This window comes from Acomys minous, assembly GCF_964271855.1.
Source record: "Acomys minous genome assembly, chromosome: 7".
Lineage (NCBI taxonomy): Eukaryota > Metazoa > Chordata > Mammalia > Rodentia > Muridae > Acomys > Acomys minous.
The window spans coordinates 37379729-37386789 of record NC_140488.1 but is presented as its reverse complement, the minus strand read 5'-3'; the positions used below and the strand labels follow the sequence as shown (position 1 = coordinate 37386789).

Genomic DNA, 7061 nt, shown 5'->3' with positions numbered 1-7061 from the left:
TTTATAGGAGATTAGGACTTTTAAACTGTGTTTACACTGTGAAAGACTATGGGGACTTTAGAAGTTGGACTAAGTGTATTTTGTGTTACAAAATGACCAAGAACCTGTGGGGGCTACAGAGTAGAATGTGGTGGTGTGACTGAGAATGGATCCTATAGCCTCATGCATTTGAATACTTGATCCCCAGTTGGGAGAACTTTTGGGAAAGGATTAAGACTTGTGTAGAGGAGATACTAAACTGTACGCCCCAAATAAATTCTTTCTTTCAAAAACTGCCTTGATCATGGTGTCTTTTTTATTGTCTTTCTTAAAAAAATATTATTATAGTTTATTCTAATTACACCCTAATTGTTATCCCCTCACTTGTATCTTCTCATTCCCCCTTCCTCCCTCTTTCATCCTATTTCCCTCCCCTAGACCTGTGACAGAAGGGGACCTCCTCCCCAACCATATGGTTACAGTCTATCAGGTCTCATCTGGATAGCCTGCTTACCCTTCCCCTGGGTGCCACCAGGACTCCCCACTAAGGGGAAGTGGTCAAATAGAGGCACCAGAGTTTATGTCAGAGTCAATCCCCACTCTCCACACAACCCTGGAGAATGAGCTGTCCACTGGCTAGATCTGAACAGGGGGTCTAGGTTTACTGCATGCATTGTCCTTGGTTGGTACAAAAGTCTGTGCAGGCCTCCCTGGGTCCAGGTCGGCCAGCCTTGATGGTCTCCTTGTGGGTTCCCTAAGGTCATGGTATCTTATCACAGCAGTAGAAAAGTAACTAAGACATCCCCCCACCATGTTGGTTATAAGCTTCTTTCTCCTTTTCCCATTGAGTTTTTTAAAAGCTTTTTTTAATTTTTTAGATTCTAAAGAATTTGATTTAATTATGAGATTTTTCAGGAAAAATATGTTTTTCTGCTCCCTTTCTATCATACTTTCCTCTCCTTCAACCCCCCTATATACACTGAGTATCTTTCTTACAACTTTCATGTCAAATGGCACCTTTTACCATCCCCTCATAAGCATCCTGTTCCCTTTTCCTAGTCTCCTATACAGTGTCTACCAGCATGTTCACTATCACTTAGTGATGGTGGCGACCTAGTCACCATCAGACCCTGGAGGAGCCTTGTCCTTGACTGCAGGCCGCAGTCGCCACCACCTCAGCCATGAGAAGAAAGGCCAAGACCCAGCTGCTGCCTGCCACCCTCACCGCCGCCCTCAGTGCAGCAGCCACCAAGCCCAGCTCCCAGGGGAGCGGCACAGACAGTGGAGGCACAGAGGACCCCACGTTGGAGGCGCCCGCCCGTCAGGATAAGAAGAAGGTCATCCAGACCAAGGTTTTGGGAACAGTAAAATCTAAGGGACAGATACGGTTTCATCACAAGGAATGACACTGGGGAAGGCCTATTTGTGCACCATAGGGCCATAAAGAAGAACCACCCCAGGAAGTCCTTTCACGGTGTAGGAGATGAAGAGACCGTGGAGTTTGATATTGTTGAAGGAGAAAAGGGCGCAGAGGCAGCAGATGTTACAGGCCCTGGTGGAATTGCTGTTCAAGGCAGTCAATGTGCGGCAGACCGGAACACACGCTGTGCAGATCAGAGGGGTCCTCCAGGCCATCACCAGCAAAACTGCCCGAGTGAGGGAGCAGAATGCTCTACTGAAGACCAGGCCCCACAGCGCGGGCCATTTCCTGAGCGAAGATTCGCACCTTTCACTATGAGGAGACACTGTGGGCGCCGACCACAGTATTCCAGCCGCCCTGGGCAAGGAAAAGCGATGTAGGGTGCTGACAAGCAGGGTGCACGAGAGCAAGGCAGACTGGTGAGACCGAATATGAATCAGGGCTTCAGACCACGATCCCGCAGGGGCCCTCCTCGCCAAAGACAGCCTAGCGAGGACCACAAGGAAGAGGACAAGGAACATCAAGGAGCCTCTGAGACCCAAGGTCAGCAGCCACCTCAAGGTTGGCGTGGCCGCAACTTCACCCAGAGATCCCTAAACCACAAGATGGCAAAGAGACAAAGGCAGCAGATCCACCAGCTGAGAATCGGCAGGCTCCCCAGGCTGAGCAGGACGGGGCTGACTAAATGCAGGCTAACCATCTCTACCATCAGCCGGTTTCACCATCCAACAAAGAGAAAAGAAAATGAAATTCTGGCAAAAAACAAAATAAAACAAAAACAATGATTAGAGCTGAAGACCTTACCGCTTGCTTTTTCCCGTTGACAGATACTCTAGAACTATCTGCATTGTCTACGCAGCATCGGGTTTTTATTATTTCTCATCATAACGATGTCCCTTTTTTGTAATGACAAACATGCTTTTAAAATAAAGGCCTTGTGTTTCTCACTATAACTTTAGTGGTATTTAAATTGTTAAATATCTGGTTGAATTTTTAAGAACTTTATTTCTAATAAATTTTACAACTTTATTTTTAATAGTCAGTGCACTGCAAGCACGTGTTAATAAAGGCCTTAATATATATATATATATATATATATATATATATATATATATATAAAGTTGTCATTCTGTGTTATTTGAAACAAATTCTGAGAAGTCATGCTAGAACTCAATGCCACACTCTGCTTACCCACAAATCAGAGAGAGAGAGAGAGAGAGAGAGAGAGAGAGAGAGAGAGAGAGAGAGAGAGAGAGAGAGAGAGAGAGAAAGAGAGGAGAGAGAGAAGAGTGATGGAGGGAGGGAAGGAGGGAAGGAGGGAGGGAAGGGGGAGAGAGGGAGGGGGAGGGAGAGGCAGAGAACAGCCTGAGGGTTTTACTGTGCTTTCCTGGCTAATCTCAGTTCCTGAGCTGAAGCAATAGCCCAGCCTCAGCCATGTGATTTCTGGGATAATACAAGTGCACCACCACTCCTGCTTGAGACCACTGTCTTCTTTCTTTGGTTGTGTAAGGCAGGCTTCTGTGATACAGCTCTGCCTGTCTTTGAGCTCCTGATTTTCCTGCTTCTACCTCCTGGGTGCTGGGATTACAGACATGTGCAGGATCATGCCTGGTTCTGAGACCATCACATTTATTGTCATTTAAAAAAAACTTTACTATTACTATAATTTATTCACATTACATCCCGGTTGTAATCAGGCCCCCTACCCCCTGTTCTTTTTCTTAATCTTCCCACCCTCCCTCCTTTTTCCATTTTATTCCCCTCCCCATGACCTATGACAAGTGGTGTCCTCCATTGTCTGACCACAGCCAATCAGGTCTCATCTGGGTAGTTTGCATCCCCTTTGCTCTGTGTTTGACAGGACCCCACCCCTAAGGGACAGTGATAAAATTGAAGGCGCCTGAGTTCTTCTCAGAGGAAGTCCTACACACACCTACCCACCATGTGGAGAATGAGCTGTGCATTGGCTACATGTGATCAGGGGGTCAAGGTCCTCTGTCTGCAATGTCCTTGGTTGGTGCCTCAGTTTGTGCAGGCCCCTCTGTGTGCAGATCCGCCAGCCTTGGAAGTCTCCTTGTGAAGCTCTGGACAGCTCTTGCCACCCCACCCCATGCCTTTCCTTCCACCAACTCTTGCATACAATTCACAGCTGATCGCCCAGACTCTGGCTGCATGTCCCAGTATCTCTCCCTATCCCCCACTAGGAGCAACCTCTCAGAGGACATCTCTGTTGGGGCAATATCCACTTATAAGCAAGCATATACCATGTGTATCTTCCTGGGTCTGGCTTACCTCTCTTAGGATGATCATTTCTTGCTCCGTCCATTTACCTACATATTTCAAGATTTCCTTGTTTTTGATAGCTGAATAGTTTTCCATTGTGTAAATGTGCCACAGTTTTTTTTTATCCATTCTTCAGTTCAGGGACATCTAGGTTGTGTCCAGCTTCTGGCTATTACAAATAAAGATGCTATGAACATAGTTGAGCAAATGTCCTTGTTGTTTGGTGAAGCATCTTTCTGGTATATGCCCAGGAGTTGTATAGCTGGGTCTTGAGGTAGAGCTATTTCCAATTTTCTGAGCTCCAGGTTGATTTCCAAAGTGGTTGTACAAATTTGCACTCCCACCAGCAGTGGAGGAGTGTTCCCCTTTCTCCATAGCCTCCAAGTGTTCGGAGCCAGCCCAGGGTCATTCAAGGCTAAAAGAGTCTAATGGCAAAATACTGATGCCCCATTCCAAAGCTAACTTCCTCCTTTCAGCCCCTGAATAACTTCCTCCTTTCAGCCTCTGCAGATGTTGTTTAGCAGGTTAGCTAACTTCCTCCTTTCACCCCCTGCAGATGTTATTTAGCAGGTTAGCTCAGGACTTTCCAAGAGATAGTTAGCTAAGATAAGATAGGAATTGTTCCGAGATGAACCACAGGATGTTCCCCTGATGGCATCATCTGGAGGCATTCTCGCCCCCGCTGCTTGGCTCCTGCCTCCACCCCATATAAGCTTTTGCTTTTGATTCAATAAACAGACCTTGATAGGAACGCTACTTGGTCTCGGCTCTCTCTTTTTCGTCCCATCTTTTCAGGTATGGCTCCCCTCACGACCCCGTAATTACTGGTCCTGCTGGATGGCACAAGCATGTGCTGTCACCTGAGTTTTTTATCTTAGCCTTTCCCATAAGTGAAAGATGGAATCTCAGTGTTGTTTTGATTCACATTTGCCTGGTGTCTAGGAATGTTGAACATTTCCTTAAGTGTTTCTCAGCTATTCAATATTCCTATGTTGAGAATTCTCTGTTTAGCTCTGTACCCCATTTTTAACTGGGTTATTTGGTTTGGTGGTGTTTAATTTTTTGAGTTCTTTATATATTTTGGATATTAGCCCTTTGTCAGTTGTAGGGTTGGTGAAGATCTTTTCCCAGCCTGTAGGCTGTCACTTTGTTCTGTTGACACTGTCCTTTGGCTTACAGAAGCTTTTCAGTTTCATGAGATCCCATTAATTCATTGTTGATCTTAGAGCCTGAGCTGTTGGTCTTCTGTTCAGGAAGTTGTGCCCTATGACAATGAGTTCAAGGCTGATTCCCACTTTCTCTTCTAATAGATTTAGTATATCTGGTTTTATGTTGAGGTCTTTGATACTTGGATTTGATCTTGATGCAAGGTGATAAATAAGGATCCATGTGCATTTTTTCTGCATATAGCCATCCAGTTAGACCATCAGCATATGTTAAAGAAGCTTTCTTTGTTTCACTGTATCGTTTTAGTTTCTTTGTCAAAAATCAAGTGTCTGTAGGTATGTGGATTTACTTCTGGGTCTTTGATTTGATTCCATTGATCTGCCTGTCTTTTTATGCTAATACTGTATGGGTTTTTAAAAATTATTACTATTGATCTGTAGTACAACTTTATATTAGGGATGGTTATACCTTCTGGTCTTCTTGTATTACTCAGATATTAAAAACAATGACAGAATGAAATTTGCAGGCAAATGGATGGAACTAGAAAAGATCATCCTGAAAGAGGTAATCCATACCCAGAAAGAAAAGCATGCTTCGTACTCACTTCTAAGTGGATATTAGCAATTATGTACAGAATAACCAATCTACAAAGCACAGACCAAAAGAAGCTAAGTAACAAGTAGGGCCCAAGGAAGGATGCTTGAATCTCACTGAGGAAGGGAAATATAATAGACAACTGGAGTGGATAGAGAGAGGAAACTGGACAGGGTGTGGAGGGGACAGGAGCATTCAAGTGCAGGAAGGATGCCAGGAGATAGAACTGGGATCAGTGGGGTAGGTGCCTCTGAGAAAAGCTAGAAATGTAGGACAATAGAAACTCCCAGGAGTCTATGAGTGTGACCCTATCTAAGACTCCTACAATACGGGAGGTGGAACATGAAACGGTCACCTCCTATAACCAGGCAAGACTTCCAATAGAGGGATGGGGATACCAACCCAGCCACAAAACCTTAACCCACATTATGCCTGCCTATAAGAGGTACAGGGATAAAGAGGGAGCAGAAAGTGAGGAAATGACTGGCTCAACTTGAGTCCCATGCCATGAGAGAGACAAAGCCCACCCCTGACATTATTCATCATATTCTGCTATACTTGTAGACAGGAGTCTAACATTGACTGTCATCTGAGAGACTTCACCCAGCAGCTGATGAAACCAGAAGCAGAGAACCACAGCCGAACATTAGGCAGAACTCAGGGAATCATGTGTAAGAGAGAGGAGAAGGCTTGAAAGTGCCAGATAGCTCAAGGATACTACAAGAAAACCTACAGACTCAATTAACCAATTAATCTTTGGGCCTCACAGAAACTGAGACACCAGACAGAGAGCATGAATGGGATAGACTTACACATATGTAACAGATGTACAGCTTGGTCCTGATGTGGGCCCTCTAACAGCAGAAGCAGGGTCTGTCTCTGACTCTGTTGCCTGCCTTTCGACCCCTTTTCCCTAACTGGATGGCCTTGTCTAGCCTCAATAAAAGAAGATGCACCCCAGTCTTATTACAACTTGGTATGTCAAGATGGGTTGATATCCATGGGAGGTCTTCCCTTCTCTGAGGAAAGGGAGAGGGCATAGTGGAAAGGGAGGTGAGAGAGGGAAGGACTGGGAGAGTATGTTCAGATCAGGATGGAAAGTAAATAAATTGTTGAAAAAGAAGAAGAAAAGAGTGCATACTGCTCATGCGAAGGACCAATAGGACCCAGTTAAGCACCACAACCATAACACCGCCAATCAATAAATGCACTAATGAACTGAACAGACAGTCCTCAAAAGAACAACTACAGATGGACAGTAAATAATTTTCAAATTCCCAATATCCTTAGCCATCAGGATAATGCAAGTTCAAATGACTTCGAGTTTGCACTAACCCCAATAGATATTACCAAGAAACAAATGCTGCTATGGAACCCTTAGCTACTGCTGATGGAAATATAAAATGGTATGACCACTATAGAAATTGTCGTGGAGATTCCTCAAAGAATTAAAAATAGAACTATTACATGACCTATCTATACCACTCCTGAGCATCTTCACCACAGAGATAATGGTATACCCAACTCCATGTTTATTGCACTATTCATAATAGCCAGAAATTGGAACCAGTGTAAATTTCTGAGACCTAGTCTCAGAAAAACAAAATGACATGTTTTC

The 7061-nt window shown here is 44.5% G+C and overlaps 1 pseudogene across 1 annotated transcript; it reads left to right on the top strand.

The window, feature by feature from the left end:
* Positions 1-1160: 1160 nt before the first annotated feature.
* On the top strand, positions 1161-2124 carry LOC311601152 (Y-box-binding protein 1-like; annotated as a pseudogene). The gene has a single exon. The product of its transcript is annotated as a Y-box-binding protein 1-like (transcript).
* The last annotated feature ends 4937 nt before the right edge of the window (positions 2125-7061 follow it).